This window comes from Leptonychotes weddellii, chromosome 7 (genome assembly GCF_054177405.1).
Source record: "Leptonychotes weddellii isolate Sample4059 chromosome 7, ASM5417740v2, whole genome shotgun sequence".
Lineage (NCBI taxonomy): Eukaryota > Metazoa > Chordata > Mammalia > Carnivora > Phocidae > Leptonychotes > Leptonychotes weddellii.
Window position 1 is genome coordinate 83,929,373 of NC_138375.1, and position 16,106 is coordinate 83,945,478.

Sequence of the window (16,106 nt, forward strand, 5' to 3'; positions counted from 1 at the left end):
CATACCACGTTATGCTTTGCATCTTTTCTGGTGTCAACAGAGCGCTTCATCTGTTAAAAGAATATTTCCTGGCTTTGGGGAGTTAGTGTGAGCTAAATGCAGCCCTCCAACATCCCAAGAGGAAGGGCAGCCCCTGAGACACTGTGACCTGAGCCACTGGCTAAAATTTTATGGGAAGTCACAGAGAGGAGAGGTCATAGGCTTCTGGATGTGAGTGTTCTAATTAGTGCACGGTTTAGGATCCAGTCCCCTCATGTTATCCTTCCATCTTTGCTTTGTTTCAAATGAAAGCCAATTTAGATGAGAAAACTATTCTAGACTCTAGGTGAAACCGCTGACATGTACACAGTGAGGTGGTGGGGGTGGAAAGTGACAAATCTTCAGGAGAAGAGAAGTGGGTCCCAGGAGGTTGGGCAATCTCTGGGGGAGCCTCTCACAGGTGGTGAGTGTCCTGAGGCAAAGAGAGGTCCTGACTACAAGATGTGCATTTGTAATAAATCCCTCCAATGCAGGTATAGACTGGGGATGGGACTGCAGAAGTGAAATACCCTCACTACGTATAAAAGGCCTACTTTTCAAGAGCTTCAAACATTAACTTTTTTGGTGCCAGAGGCCCTGGAGTGAGGCAAAACAAAAAACAATGGTAAAGAGTAAAGGGTGAGAAAGAACAGAAAACTTAAGTGGCATAGGCTGAAGTCTTTAAAACGATAAAGTCAATGTTCTACCATAATTATTGGAAAATCATTTTTATTGTTGTCCCCAACTTTGGATTGTGGCAAAATCACAAAACATAAAGCATACTGTTTTGAACAACCATCTTTAAGTGTAGAGTTCAGCGATATTTAGTACACTCAAGACGGTTGCGCAACCATTAGCACCACCCATCTCTAGAGCTGTTTTTATGTTGCAAAACTGAAATTCAATGCCCATTAAACACTAACTCCTCATGCCCCTCATGTCCCCCCAGTCCCTGGCAACCACCGTTTTACCTTCTGTCTCTATGGTTTTGACTATTCCATGTACCTCACAGAGTGAAATGTCTATCCTTATGTCAGTACCACTCTGTTTTGATAACTGTAGCTTTGTGGCAAGCTTTGAAATCAGGAAGTATGAGTCCTCCAGCTTTGTTCTTCTTTTGCAGGATTTTTTGGCTATTCTAGGTCCCTCGAGATTTTTCTATTTCTGCAAAAAACGTCATTGAGATTTTGAGAGAAATTGCATTAAATCTATAGGTCACTTTGGGTAGCATGACCATCATAACCATATTAAGTCTTCTATGTCTTCTTTAATTTATTTCACTAATGTTTTGTAATTTTCATCATACAAGTCCTTCACCTCCTTGGCTAAATTAATTCCTAAGTATTTTATTCTTTTTAATGTTACTATAAGTAGAATTGTTTTCTTAACTTTAAAACTTCTAAATTGGGGTTCTAGTTTAATGAGAAAACAACAGAGCAACATAGTTACATACAAAATTTAAATGTATGTGGGTATTTTAATGTGCCTGTAAGACTTGGTAATAATGTTTATCAGAGAATCCTTTTCTAAAATTAAAAAAAAATGAACACAGACATTCTATAAATGGTAGACATTCTATAAACGGTAGAAACTGATAAAGTATGTAATAGCAACATGAAAGAACAACTTTAAATGGTTCTGTATTTTGTTAATCACAGTGGTCATACTTATGTACAAGCCCTATTAACCAGTGAGACTAGATGAGCCCATGGATACCCTCAAATATCTCTGTAATGCACAAATGGGCTACACTTATTATACATGGTATCTGACAAGCCAGAAAATATGAGAAATTTTTGTTTAAACAGTCAATATTTACATTTTCAAAGACATATATAATATTTTTTCTTCCATCTCTAGATAACTTTTCAGGTACAGCATCTCTAAATTTAAACAATAGGTCCCAATTGCTAATCTGTAAAAGGAACTCTCCATACACTATTCTATTACCTTCAGACTCAAGAATATTAAATGATCTGAAAATCCTTCAGCTAAATGCACACATATATACACACACACCTACATACAATAGCTCCACCCAAGAAGGTTTAGCTCAACTAACCTAGCATTTCCCCAAACTTAACATCTTGATGGTGAGTTCCCTGAGGGCAAAGACAGTGTATCTCTAGCACCTATCAAAGTACCTAGCACAGAGAGATGTCAACCAGCATCAGGTGAATGAATGAATGAATGAATGAAGTTTGGGAAACCAACAACTAAATTGGTTTGGTGCTTTCCATAGGCCACATACATAAAAATGTAATTCCAAAGTAAAATCTGTTTTGACGCCTGAAACAAGCCAGTAACACTATGACTATCCTTTGCAGCCTTTTAAGTCTGGTGTAAGTCTCACTACTCCTCGCACACTTTCACTCCAGTTGTCATCAATCTTCTCCTCTGAAATGTTATAGCACTTTTAGTCTTTACCATATAATTTATACACTATCTTGTAGAACTCACTACAGCATGTTTGATTTATGACTATTTGACTTCTGGTGATGCACGTTGCTGGTGCTCTGTAAGTTGTAACTATTATATGATAACAAGAATGCAGCACACCAGTAAGCCTCTTGTTATTAATAATTACTGTATGATTAATAACTTTATGGCCCTTTATATCGATAAGGTTCATTTAAAACCATTATCTCATTTGATTTCACAATAATGGTGCAATGGATATTGGTGCAATTATTCCCATTTTGTGGATGGTGCAGGTAAGAACCAAAGAAGTTAAGTAATGTTTCAATGATTAGACAGTTGTTAGATTATGGACCAAACCCAGCATTTATGACATCCAAAGCCCATTTACTTGCTTCCTGGTCTGTTTTCTGACTTGATCAAACTAAGCCTTGTTCTGACATTCAGAACACATCCAGTTCTCCAGTCTTCCTGCCCTGCACAACTTTTATCCCAGACACTAGTTTCTAGACAATTAGTGATTCAAGAGGCTGAAAGGAGAGAAAGAAAGAAAGAGGAAATAGAAGTCCAAGGGAAGTAAAGAAAGGGAAAGATATTAAGAAGTAGAGACCCAGACTGAAGGACTCTAGGCCTATCTGGCTAGCAGATGTGTTTTGTTTGGCCACCACAGAGCGTTTTTGAAAAGACTGAATTCATTGCCAACTTTTAAAATGGCAAGTGTTCTCATCTATATTTCTGGCTTCTCTTGAAAATATGAGATGAATGGCAAATTAGGCTCAAATTTCTGCGTGGTGACAATTTGCTCCAGCTGAGTAGTGGCTGCCCCCTTAAGACAGAGTGTGTGCCCTCCAGTGTACCCCAGTCCCAACACTCTCTCTTACGTGACTCCAGGTAGCATCGCTCTTGCAGCTTCTTGAGGGATTTGCAGCTGTTTCTTCTGCATAAAGAAATCCGATGGGCTTCATTTTATGGCTGTCTTGGGCTTTCTATAGATATGGTCAGCTTGAATGGGTTTATTTTAACTACTAAAAATTAGAGGGCTACCTGAAGTCAAACTCTTTTTTAGCTGAATAAATTCATTCATGAAACAAATCTTCATGGAGTGCCTGCTATGTACCTGGCATTGTTTAGGAATCAATCTCCTTAACTCAAAGTCATATCTTAGTTTTCCTCTAAGATGACTAACAGTTACAATTACTATCTGGTAAAGAGTCAGTCTTATGTCTAAGATACAAACACTCTTAATTATGCATATTCAGGATCAAATTTCAACAATGATTTGGTCATAAAATCCAAGCAGAGTTTTAAGGATTCCCAAATGATGAAATAACCTGTAATAGATCAAGGTGCAGAAGGGTTGGTTTGGATATTCTAAAGATTTATGATTTTGTTTCTTCAAATGTGTTACATAGAAAAACATACAAGTTTTTAATTGGCTTTGCCCCCAGAAGCCAGACAGACTTTGGTTTGGAGATAACAGATGAACAAAAGCTTATTCCTTAATTCCTTTATGTGTTACCCAGAACTTTGAATACATGAAAAGGTGAGCGCAAAGCAGATACATGGATAAGCTTCTCTAAATCTTATTTTCATCCCCAGACATCTCTTCAAAGCTGCTATCCCACTCCCTGTAGAAACTCTACTTGGGGTGCCTGGATGGCTCAGTTGGTTAGGCATCTGCCTCCAGCTCAGGTGTCCTGGGATCAAGCCCCATGTCTGGCTCCCCGCTCAGTAAGGAGTCTGTTCTCCCTCTGCCCCTGGCCCTGCTTGTGCTCTCCCTCCCTCTCTCTCAAATAAATAGATAAAATCTTAAAAAAAAAAGAAAAGAAAAGAAACTCTACTGAATTTCATTAATTCTATATGGGTATGCCTTTAATTTCTGATTCATTACAGTAAAGGAAAGGCAGGAAATTATGGTAAGGAAAAAGAGACCATCAAAAAAGTTTTTATGTGATTTATTACCATGTGTATTAATATCCCGTGGCTGCCATAGCAAATTAGTAAAACTTAGTGGTTTAAAACAACAGAAATTTATTTTCTCACAGTTATGGACTAGAAGTCTAAACCTAGAAGTCAAGATGTTGGCAGGGCCACTCTCCCTCTGAAAGCACTAGGGGTGAACATTCCTTGCCTTTCCCAACTTCTTGTGGTTTGGGGGTTCCTGGGTTTGTGGCTGCAAAGTTAAAATACCTGCTTTTGTCTTCATATGACCTTTTCCTCTGTGTCTGTGTCTCCTCTTCTGTCTCTTATAAGGGTACTTGTCATAGGATTATCAGGGTAAACCAGGATAATCTCATTTTAAAATCCTTAACTTAATTACATGTGCAAAGACCCTTTTTTCTAAATACAGTCACATTCACAGGTTCCAGGGGTTAAGATAATGGACATATATTTTAGTTGTTGTTAGTCCACCATTTTGACTGACTATACTATGTTTCACTGCTTGAGCTCTTGATCACCTTTCAGAAACATTTATACCATACAGAAGTACTACTTCTACTTAATTCAATGTGATGCTCATGATTAATTCTATAAAGGGTTTAGCATCAAGTCCTTGGTCAAAACACAAGCTTTAATTCTGCCATTATTTCTATATGAAAATTAGATATGATTTATGGCATGCCTCTTATCTGTTTTCTGTAAATATTTAAATATAAGTTTTGCCAAAATAACAATGTAAGCTCTGAGAATCCAAGAACTGTGCCTTATATTTATTTCTGTTTTCTACTCAACACTGAAGACAGTCTAATGTATATAGATAGATATTTATTGCATGCTTATGGATGAGCACATTCATTTCAAATTACTTTGTCTGCAGTTTCTGTAGAGATTGTGCTAAGGGTATGAATATATGGGAGGAACAAGGGCAGTTTTTGTCTGAGAGTGTATTTCCTTCAGGAGTAGGGGGATGCATGACCAAGGTTAGCTCTAGGCATATAATTTCTTCATTTTTTCCCCCTCACTGAGTCCTTCTCTTTGGCTGTTTGGATTAATGTACGTATCGGCTTCCAGAAGTTACAGGTAAGAAGAGCAAGCCTATAAAGCCTGTTTGAGAGCAGCGATACAAGAATATGGCTTAGGAATCTTGACAGCATCCTTTGAGTGATTTAGTCAGGACTGAAGCTCTACAGAATGGCCACTGGGAGATATGTCTATAGAACTCAGGGAGAGTGTATTAATCCCTTAGTTGGAACTGTTCTGAACGGCTTTCTTGGAAGAAAGGGAGGAAAGAAGGAAGGAGGGAGGGTCAGAGAGAACTTGTTTGAATAGATATTAGGATCAATAGAAGAGTTATTTTTAGGTTCAGAGCATTCCAAAAGTTTTTTGAGACATAGTAAGAGATGTCAGAGAAAGAGAAATTAAACAAAAGTTTGTAGAGAAGTGAAGAAATTTTGCACTGGGTTGGTGGAGTAGGAAACAGAAATTAAAATATCGGAATGTCATGAGCTAGCTAGTGGCACTTAATAGCAGAGAAATACTAATGAACAAGGAAAAATATATGCTTGTGGAGAAGGCTAGAGAAATATAGAGCCTCAGTGCTGCAATTACAGTATGAATAGCTGGCCAATCTGGGGTTGCTGGAAGGAATCATTAGTGCTGATTAAATGAATAAGGTCTTGCGCTAAAATAATAAAGTACCATAGAGGCATCAGAAGCTGGGCTGAAGATTTGTAGCAATCCTCTTGATGTTTCATTAATTAACCAAGAATACCTTCTCTAAGCCTCTTTGAACCTCCACTGACAGAACTTATGGACACTTTTTCTAAGGTGGAGAAAGAAAACCTAGCATAATCATATCCTTTTGTTCATTTTAAGTAGAGGTCACATAGGTTCCCTTAAGCTCAGTGAAAACATTATCCAGGCGAAGACTCTACTTCACATTGAAATAACTACTAATCCAAAGCCTTAGAGTAGCCTCTAAATGGTTTTCCTTTAAACAAGGAAAACTGTAAAACTCTGAACACTTGGTGAGGAACTGGATGAAAGGCTGGGCTCTCTAGACAGTTCTGCTTGGGAGACATGTGAACTCTACTATCCCTTTTCTGTCTGTCTAGCCAAGGCGTCTCTGAATGCTCAAGGATTGTTTTCAAACCAGATTGATAAGAGACTAAAAAGACCCAGTCTAAGTTTGCTGGACCTTATCTTTTTTTCCTTAAAATGCCTACCACACTGTAAATGCGAAACACAAATAGGTAAAAATAAAATCAAACGTGGTCAAAATAAATATGTCTTCTCTTGCCAAAATGAATATTTCTGTGATTTCTTTAGAAGCAGAGGCAATGACAAGATTGAGATGTGTGTCAGGGGGAGGAAGGAGAAACTATGGGTAAGGACCTATGGGCTCCAGAGAACAAAGCTCCCTCTTGTTCTGGAGGGGAGGCCACTGTCTAGGGATGTGTCCACTAGGTGGCGATTCATCTCTTACATTTGTCCTACAATTGAAGGCCCAATCTGCTAAGCATTATAATGGGCATGAGAAAGGAAAACATGGATCATTTGGGTTAAAAATTGCTTTTCCCTGAAAATCAGTTTTGAACAATCCAGATATCACTTTCAGGGTGAAAATTGAGTCCTATCATTTTGAAGATGTCCTAATCAAGGTTCTGAGCATTAAGCAGAGTTGAGGAACTCTGAAGCTGAAAGCAATCCTAGAAACCATCCCAGTGATCATCTGCTCAGCCTTGTTTTGCAAATGAAGACACTGCGGGCCAAAAATATCAATTCACTTGCCTAAGATTTTAGTATTAGACAGTGAGAGAGCTAGAATTAGATTCTCTAACACTTTATAGTCATCTTGGTCCAGGTTAAAAGCTTTTGTCAGTAAATGTGCTGACATGCCTGTTAAATTCTAGGCACAGTTCTAGATTCTGGGGATGCAGAAATAGCACCTGTCTTGGATCACCCCTTATAGTATGGTTGGAGAAACGAATAATTGAATAGGCAATAGCAATGCAGAGTGCATTAAACAAGGACCAGTGCTGATGTCTGTCTGTTGCCCAGAGCAGAATGTGTCAGAGGACAAAGCAGATGTGAGTCCTCAGAAAAGTGAGGCGAGGCTGAGGGTTTGGGAGAGGGGGCGAGTTCAGAAGCTGGCTAGGGACTTCTACCAAAGGCAAAGGCTAGGTATCCTAAGCCAGCGGTTTGATTAGAAATAGGACACATCGTGCCGGAGGTTAACAGTAGGCGGTGCGGCAACCCCTCGCTCCAGGACCCACACTGGAGTCAGACTGCCTCACAGATGGCAAGTGCAGGCAAGTGGCAGACATCAGATGGGCAGGATGCAATCCCGCGGGGAGCCAGAGGGCCAGGCAAGGTGGTGAGAAAAACACCTGGACAAGGAAGCTGAGCAGCAGTTGATCAGATAACAGAGTAAAGACACACGAATCTGGTGTACGACTCAATGCTCTCCTAGTCAAGAAGCTTCTAATACCCGTTGCGCTGGGACAAGAAGCAGTTCCAGGACCTGAGCCGCTCAGAAGCTGCTGGTTCTACACAAGTAGAACCCCATCCACTCTTTCTGCTTCCCTTGATAAAGCTATACAGAGAGACATTGAGTTTACTCACCTGGCAACTGCAACCAGCCGTGGCATTGTTCCCATCAAAAGTCTAACAAAACCTGCACGCAAAATCTCACAAACCCACGCTCATCTCAAAACACCCGAACGAAGATTGGTGAGAGGGGGGAGGGGAGGAGGCAACACAGAGAGTCGGGACATGGCCCCTTTTGAAAAGAAACTGTCTTGGAATCCATTTCTGAAGAATCTCTAGCTACGCAAGACTTACCATATACATGCTGCCAGAAACAGTTTTCAATTGAGAAGAAGCCTTGGGTCCTGGGAAAGACAGAAGCGAAAACACAAAGTAAATTGTGTGTGAGGAAGACAAGTTCTTCCTTTATACTAAAACACGAATGCCGGAGCAGGCCAACAGTAATCCACTCCTACACAGATTGGGCCTGTAGATCTTAAATACGTGCCTGTTTTCTCTTTCAGGGAACTAGCTTTTCAGACCACAGAGAAAAGCCCACAGGGGAGTGTCAGATGCGAACAGGGTAAATACTGGGAGGCAAGGCACCACTGGGGCAAAGCTGAGCTTTCTGGTGGATGCTGACTGTATTTATTATCTCTAACTCCGGTCTTGAAATGTTTCACTCAAACCAAATATAAATCTTGGCTTGTTGGTTTGAATTTACCAGGACTGTTCAAACGTGTCTGAAATATGCCATTTACATGGGATATTAATTTTTGAAGACACGATTTACAGTGTTTTTATCCTCCAAAAACACTGTGGCATTATTTTAATGAAAAACTCGATATGGTAGAGGCCTTGGGGAGGGCTTGTGGGTTGCTGACATTGTTCTATTTCTTGACCTCTATATGATAGTTCTAGGATATTTTGTCTTATAATCATTCATTGTGTTTATGTTTTATACTTTTTTTTTATACTTTTTTTCATTGCGTTTCACAGTACCAAAAAAAAAAAAAAAGGTTTAACAAATGTTATGGTCTATATTTTTGAATCTGTGAGGCCCTTCAAGAAACTCAGTGAAGTGCTAGCAAATTCAACAGCAATATTCCGTGAGATCCACTGACAATGAAAAACCAGTTTCCAACTACATCATAGTTTCTTTCATAGCTGCACTTTGACAGTAAAGTATTTTAACGTATATTTCCACTGTCTTTTTAGTGACTTGAAAACACTTCACAAACATCTTTTTGCTTTTCCTAGACTCCTGATACCCAGGTGAGGGGATGTTGGCCCAGTTAACCATATCATAAATTAAGAAAATGGGAATTCTGAAAGCAATTTTTTCATGATTAAACTATCTTTTGAACTCTCACTTCTTAGTTTTAGACTTCCTCTCTGAGGAATGTGTTCCTGGCATAGTGCTATCTGCCATTCATTCACCTCAGAAAAGATAGCTGACTTCTCCAAAAGCATTTATCCTTCTGTGCACTTACTCTAGGTGTGTTAGTAACAGACCGTGAGATTCAGGGGCTCCAGATCCATGTTCACTACACCAGATCTGAGTTCTTAATCCTTTCCTGAATGTTCTGCTAGTTTAAACTGGTTTTCCTGTCTCCCTTTGTTAGACTGTGTATATATCTCCTTTATATAATACTAGAAACAAACCATGTGAGTCTTATACTGCCAAGTTTAGATCCAATCAAAATTTGTGGTTTCTGTTTCAAACCAACCTTGAACCTTTGGTGTTTGGGACTGTTTAATTTTGGCACAGGTTTGCTTCCTGTTTCCAAGAATGACTTATTATTAGGCTCAAAGGCTTCTTGCCTATCTAATAAATTCTTAGAAAGCAAATTATCATGGAGTGAGTGAATTTAGTAAGTTAAACATTCACGATAAGGAAATAAAACCTGGAAGAATCTAATAAGGAACACAAAGAAAATGTACTTGATACAAAATAATTTGTATTTAACAGAAGTCTAAAACATCCAAAACTAGCTTATACTTTTATATATTTAAAATACTAAAGAGAAAAAAACCTAGTCCTTGAAATTGACCTCAAAGAGAAATGCTGAAATAATTTTACTTAGTTTATTGAAAAAAAAAAACAGGTTGGGTTAGAAATCGGGATGCACAGATGAAATTTTTCTCTGCCAATAACCAACTACTATATACAAATTTTTAACCTTTGCTACTAATTTAACATTTTTTTCATAGATAAGTTAGTACCTTTTATTTTTTAATACCAAAATACTTTATTGAATGGAATGGTGCAAATGTACGAAGAAAGCAGAGGTGCCAGTTTTGGGGAGGCTTCCAGAAAGTGCACAGGCGACACGTGTTAAGTGCACGGTGTTATTCACCATGGGGAGTTGTTCCCACTGGTGATGAGGAAGGTTGCCGGAGGCTCCATTCACGCTCAGTACCACTGTCTCCCAGGGTGTGCTTGTCAAAGAGGGTGTGATGCCAGATTTGGGAACCCGTGTCTTGCCTAAGTTTATTACACAATCGTCCATTTTTTAAATGGATTTTACCTGCTTACTTAGATCATGTGTCGCAAGAAAGTCAAACAAATGGGGGTCCTTTTCATCAGTGGATCGCTTTACAGTTGTAGCAGTAACAGACTCACACACGATCTAGGTGTGTTGCACACACTCCATTGCAGTCAGCCCACATTGCCATCATTAGGGGCAGCTTTACTGATATCCTGAAGCAAATTCGTCCACCTTTTCGGTTCTGCAGGCCTGGCAGTGGTTGTGGGGCCCCTGCAGGGAGGATGCGGTCATCATGGCAGGTAACTGGGAAGAGGTGGTGGCTGCATGATAGGGGAATGGTGGTGCCTTTGGGGCAGCTTGAGCATAGAATGTGCCAGTCAAGTTGGGGGCACGGCTCTGAGCGGCTGATCAGGAGCAAGTCTCAGGTTCTGGCCAAGCACAGCTGAAGAAGGAAACTCTGGTCATTCTCTGCACGGAGCATCTGCCCACTCACTACAATTTTTATGCAGGAGTTTCAATTGTCAGAAAATAAGAATAGACTTCTGCTTCCAGCCATAAAGGAGTCATAGGAACCAGGTAAGTCCCTTCCTCTTAAACAACTAGAAATCCTAACAAAAGATGTGAAAGAATAATTTTCAGACCTTGGACAAGAAAAATCACAGGACCATTATCTCAGAGAAGGGCAACAGAGTGGGGGGCTTATTGCCTGGAAGTAGTCTGCAGGCCACAGCATGGAACAATGTGGAATGTATAAAGCACGCAGGTTTCACTCAGCTGGGGAGACACAGACAGCAGAGCTTGAGAAAGCCAAGGAAGTTAGAATTCATGGGACAGAGTACCAAAGGAAGGAAATGCACAGAGAGAAACGAGGAGTGAGAGAGAGAGCAAACTCTCTAATCTATAGAGGGATCCCCTTAAGTCTTGGGCTGAGTACTGAGGTACACAACCATGAAAGGAAAATAATCAAGACCTGGGAAAGAACCTCTACAAAGCAGCAAGCTAGACAACCGCCAGAGCTCACACAAGACTGGGAACATTTCTAGTTTTTACCAGTTAGAGTAGAATGGTCTTGTAGTATACAGGGCCTTGGGTAGAGTCCTCTGAAGGGTATTGCCTTAGGCATGGGGCTAAATCAGCCCTACACTAAAGGTTGCTCTAGACATGCCCTAACAAAGCTTAAAAGCAAGACTAGAAAGGACCCAGCCAATTTCCAGTATCTTAACTGCAAGCCAGAAACATACTCCTTAAAGGAAAACAACAAAATCCAGCAGACAGTAATGTAAAATTCATAACATCTGTCATCCAATCAAAAGTTACCAATCATGAAAAGAAGTAGGAAAATATGATCAATAACTAGCAGAAATATATTAATTATGGACACAAACACATTAAGTAATGGAGATGAGGGGATTAACATACATACCAGGCCATTTAAAACAACAATTTTCAATATGCTTGCACATTCAACAAGGTGGAGGAAACATGAACATGATAAGAGAAAAAGAAGATATAAAAATGCTCAACTAGCCTTCAAAGAGATGAAAACTAGAGTATTTGAAATAAACAAAAAAAGAAAATCATGGGTGGGATTAATGGATGATTAGATCCTGCAGAAGAAAATCTCAGGAAACTTGAAGTGACAGCAGTAGGAATCATCCTAAATGAAGCAGAGCAAGAGAGAGAGAACTAAAACTAGTAAGTTGAATCTCACTGAGCTGTGGGACGGTATCAACAGGTCTAACGTACATAGAATTACAGTCCCCGAAGAACGGGAGAAAAGAGAACAGAAAAATGTTTCAAGCAATAAAGACAACATTTTTCAAATGTGTTGAAAACTAGAATGCCACAGATCAAATAATCTAATTACCTCCAGGCAGAAGAAACAAGGAAAACCCAAACAAGGCATCTCATAATCAAATGCCGATAATCGGTGAGAAGGAGAAAACCTTAAATGAATCTAGAGAAAATGACATATGGCAGAAAAACAATGTAAATGATCACAGATTTATCAGCAGAAACCACAAATTCCATAAGGCAGCGACACTTCTCTAAAGTGCTAAAAGGAAAAAAAAAAGTCGTTACAAATAGAGGTACGAAAATAAGCAGACTTCTTGTCAGACACTGTATAAGCCAGTAAACAGTGCAGCTGCACCTGTAAAGTCCTGAAAGAAAGAACTATCAACACAGAATTCTACATCTGGTGAAGATATGTTTCAAAAAGCAAGATTAAATGGCCTGTTAACAGACAAATAAATGTTGAGAGAATTCATTATCGGTAGATCTAAAACTATCAAATATGTTAAAGGAAATTCTTCAGACCAAAGGAAAATGAAATCAAAATAAAATCTGGATCTGTACAAAGGAATGAGGTCTGTCAAGAATGGTGAATATAAAATACATTTTTTCTCATTTTTTATATGTTAAGACAACTGAATGTTTACAGCAAAAGTAATAGCAATGTACTGTGGAGTTTAGAATATATATACAAGTGAGAAAGATTTGCAACATATAGAAAAATGACAGAATGATCTGTTTGCAGAATATAGGAGTAATTCCCATGAATTAATAAGGACAGAATTAAGTTTCTCACAAAAGAGAAAACACAAATGGCCCATGAGCATTTGAAAAGATTCTCATGAGAAATTAATGAGATGCAGCTTAATATCACAATGAGATCCCACCTAAAATCCACCAATTGGCAAAAATTAGAAAGTTTAAGAACATTGGGTGTGGGTGACAATATAGAAATAGAGACTCATTGTCTGCTGGTGTAACTACTATGGGGGAAAAATGCACTGTCTAGTAAAATTCTACTCCTATGTATAGTCTGTAGAGAAACTCTTGAGTATGTATACTGGGATCTATACAAGAATGTGCATCATGACAATCTTTGTAGCACTAAAAACTTAGAAACTTAAGTGTATGCTGACAACTGAATGGATAAATTAATTATAGTATAGTTTTACAATGATACATTGTACACCAGTTAAAAAAAAACAATTTATGATTACATGCAAAATGTGACTAAATCACAGAACCATAACATTAAACAAAAATAGCAAGTCAAGTATTGCTTATCATTTATATGATACAATACCAAAAACAGGCCAAACAAAGTAAAATACTGTTGTCTTTCCACTAGATCCTTCAGTGTATTTATCATAGCAAAATTAAAGTCCCTGTCTGATATATCTTACACTTGGCTGTCTTTGCATCTGATTCTATTGACCATCTGACTCTTTTCTCCTCTTGACTGTGGCCCCAAGTTTTTTACCACTTAGCAGAACCCAAACTTTTTTTACTGTGTGCCTACTACTGTGCATATAAGAACAGAGGAAACTGAAGAAATATTTACCTCTAGAAAAAGGCATGCCCTATTTCTGTCATCCCACCAGTATAAAGACTAAGTCAATCTGCAGATTAGTTGGGTCTTGGCTTTGTTACAGCTGTACTTATTTAGTCCACCACTGGATTCAAATGACTTGATGGAGGAATCAGGACCTTCCTTTCAGTAGGACCTGAGATCTGAGCCGTCACAAAGCTCTAGAGATCTTTGCACTCTATAGCCTAGCTTCCACCTCTTTGAATGTGGGATGTGTCTCTTTGCTTTACAGCTTGTGAAAGCCAGTTTTGGGGAGTCTAAAGAGTTCCCTTTGCTCACTAGGGCTGTTATTGGCCTTCTGTATCCCAGGAAATTTCTTGTCTTAGCCTTGGGAGGGCCGAGATGATGCATTCAATGCAGGCCTTAAAAGTCTTGGAAGAGATTTCACTCTCTTGCCCTGCTCGCAGCCTTCAGCAGGTGCTACCATGCTCTCAAGGAAGGCCTGGAGATCCTCGGAGGCATTTCTCCTCATTCTCCTGCCCTGACTGCAGCCTTCAGTGTTTTACCCCACGATTCAGTGAAGCCTGTGGGAATGAGGTGGTAGGTAGGCGGAGGGAGACTTGCTCTGGGTCTGGACTCCTTGAGATCCTAATCTGTCCCACCAGCTCACATGCAGCTGCTAAAAGGTTGTTGAAAGCTTGGCTGTTTTTATGTCACTCGGTTCTGTGACAGACTTCTCCTCCCACTGTGCATTAGACATTAAAGTAGCTATGGATCTCTCTTCTTTCCTGGGAATGGTTAATTACTTTCTGGATTTTAGTTCATTTAGCTTTCTTACATCTTCAGTACTCTGATTAGTTTTAAATACCAAAATTGTGTAAGTTATCTGGACTGTTCTCATTGTTAGGAATGACAAACTTGTGACTTACTAAACTAAGTGGAAACAAAAGATGAAATTTGAGTTTTAAAAAGATTCACAGACAAGTCTTTTAAAAATTGTCTGTTTTTTTACCAAATTAAAAAGTATTGCATATTCATTATTAAAACTCATATTATATGAAAATGACAAAAATCTCAAATACATAAATATTGACAGTCCCTTAGTGCCACCCTCCAGACTAATCACAGGTAAGAGTTTGTGGTAGTATTACTCTAAATAGCAAACACAATTTGTAATCTCAAAAACAATCTGATTCACCAAGACTGATTTTAAACACAACTGTGTATGTTGCTTGAGGTGGGTTAACACTATTCATTTCTACACGCAATTAGGATAGATGGTGTCTCCGAATAAAATTCCTGTCCTGAAAATTTATGAACAGCATGCAGCAACTTTCCTCTTCTCTTTTCTCAACAAGTCTTGACCCTAGCCTAATCTTATGATAACAAAATTTCATTGTAGCAAAATAACCTTAGCTACATTTTGACTGAAGATCTACACAGATCACAGAGAAACAGATTGGCTGAATGAAACTATAATCAAATTAACATGTAGGCTTGATAGATGCTGTGTTGAGAGAATCTCTAGAAGTTAATACCATTGGGCTGTTTTGTCAATGCAGAGATTGGCATGTATTATTAGTCAGAGTTCTCTAGAGAAATAAAACCAATAGGAAATACATATGTAGGAACTGGCTTACGTTGTTCCGGAGGTCAGTAAGTCACACAATTTGCTATTTGTAAGCTAGAGACCCAGGAAAGGTGGTGGTGTAATTCACTCTGAGTTTGAAGGCCTGAGCAGCAGGGGAGCTGATAATGTAAATCCTCATGGAGGCCAAAGGGCTGAAAAGAACAGCAGGAACGGGGGCTGCTGGTGTAAGTCCCAGAGTCCAAAGGCCATAGAATAGGAGCTCCAATGTTCTAGGACAGGAGATGATGGGTGTCCCAGCACAAGAAGAGAGAGAATTTGCCCTTTCTCTGCCTTTTTGTTCTACTCAGGTCCTAAAAGGATTGGATGATGCCTAACCACATCAGTGAGGGTGGATCTTCTTTATTTAGCCTAATGATTCAAATGTTAATCTCTTCCAGAAACACCCTCACAGACATGCCTCAAAATGTTTACCAGTTATTTGGGCATGTGTTAGCCCAGTCAAAATGACACATAAAACAGAGCATGACTGAGGCTGAGAAAAGAGAGAGCCATTCACTTATCTGAAAAAAATTGTGGATATAAAAATATCATCTTTGCGGGCGCCTGGGTGGCTCAGTTGGTTAAGCGACTGCCTTCAGCTCAGGTCATGATCCCAGGGTCCTGGGATCGAGTCCCGCATCGGGCTCCCTGCTCTGCGGGGAGCCTGCTTCTCCCTCTCCCACTCCCCCTGCTTGTGTTCCCTCTCTCGCTGTGTCTCTCTCTGTCAAATAAATAAATAAAATCTTTAAAAAAAATA

At 39.3% G+C, this 16,106-nt stretch overlaps 1 protein-coding gene across 2 annotated transcripts in view; it reads right to left on the minus strand.

The window, feature by feature from the left end:
• Positions 1 to 16,106, minus strand: part of XRCC4 (X-ray repair cross complementing 4) — a 292,420-nt gene that overhangs the window by 19,263 nt on the left and 257,051 nt on the right. The window contains exon 9 of one of the 2 annotated variants that reach the window (XR_014147101.1): positions 8,221 to 8,270. The gene's annotated coding sequence lies outside the window, so the exon portion shown is untranslated. Of the gene's footprint in view, positions 1 to 8,220; positions 8,271 to 10,645; positions 10,840 to 16,106 lie in introns of those variants that run through there. The other variant, XM_081826618.1, reaches the window with a different exon arrangement.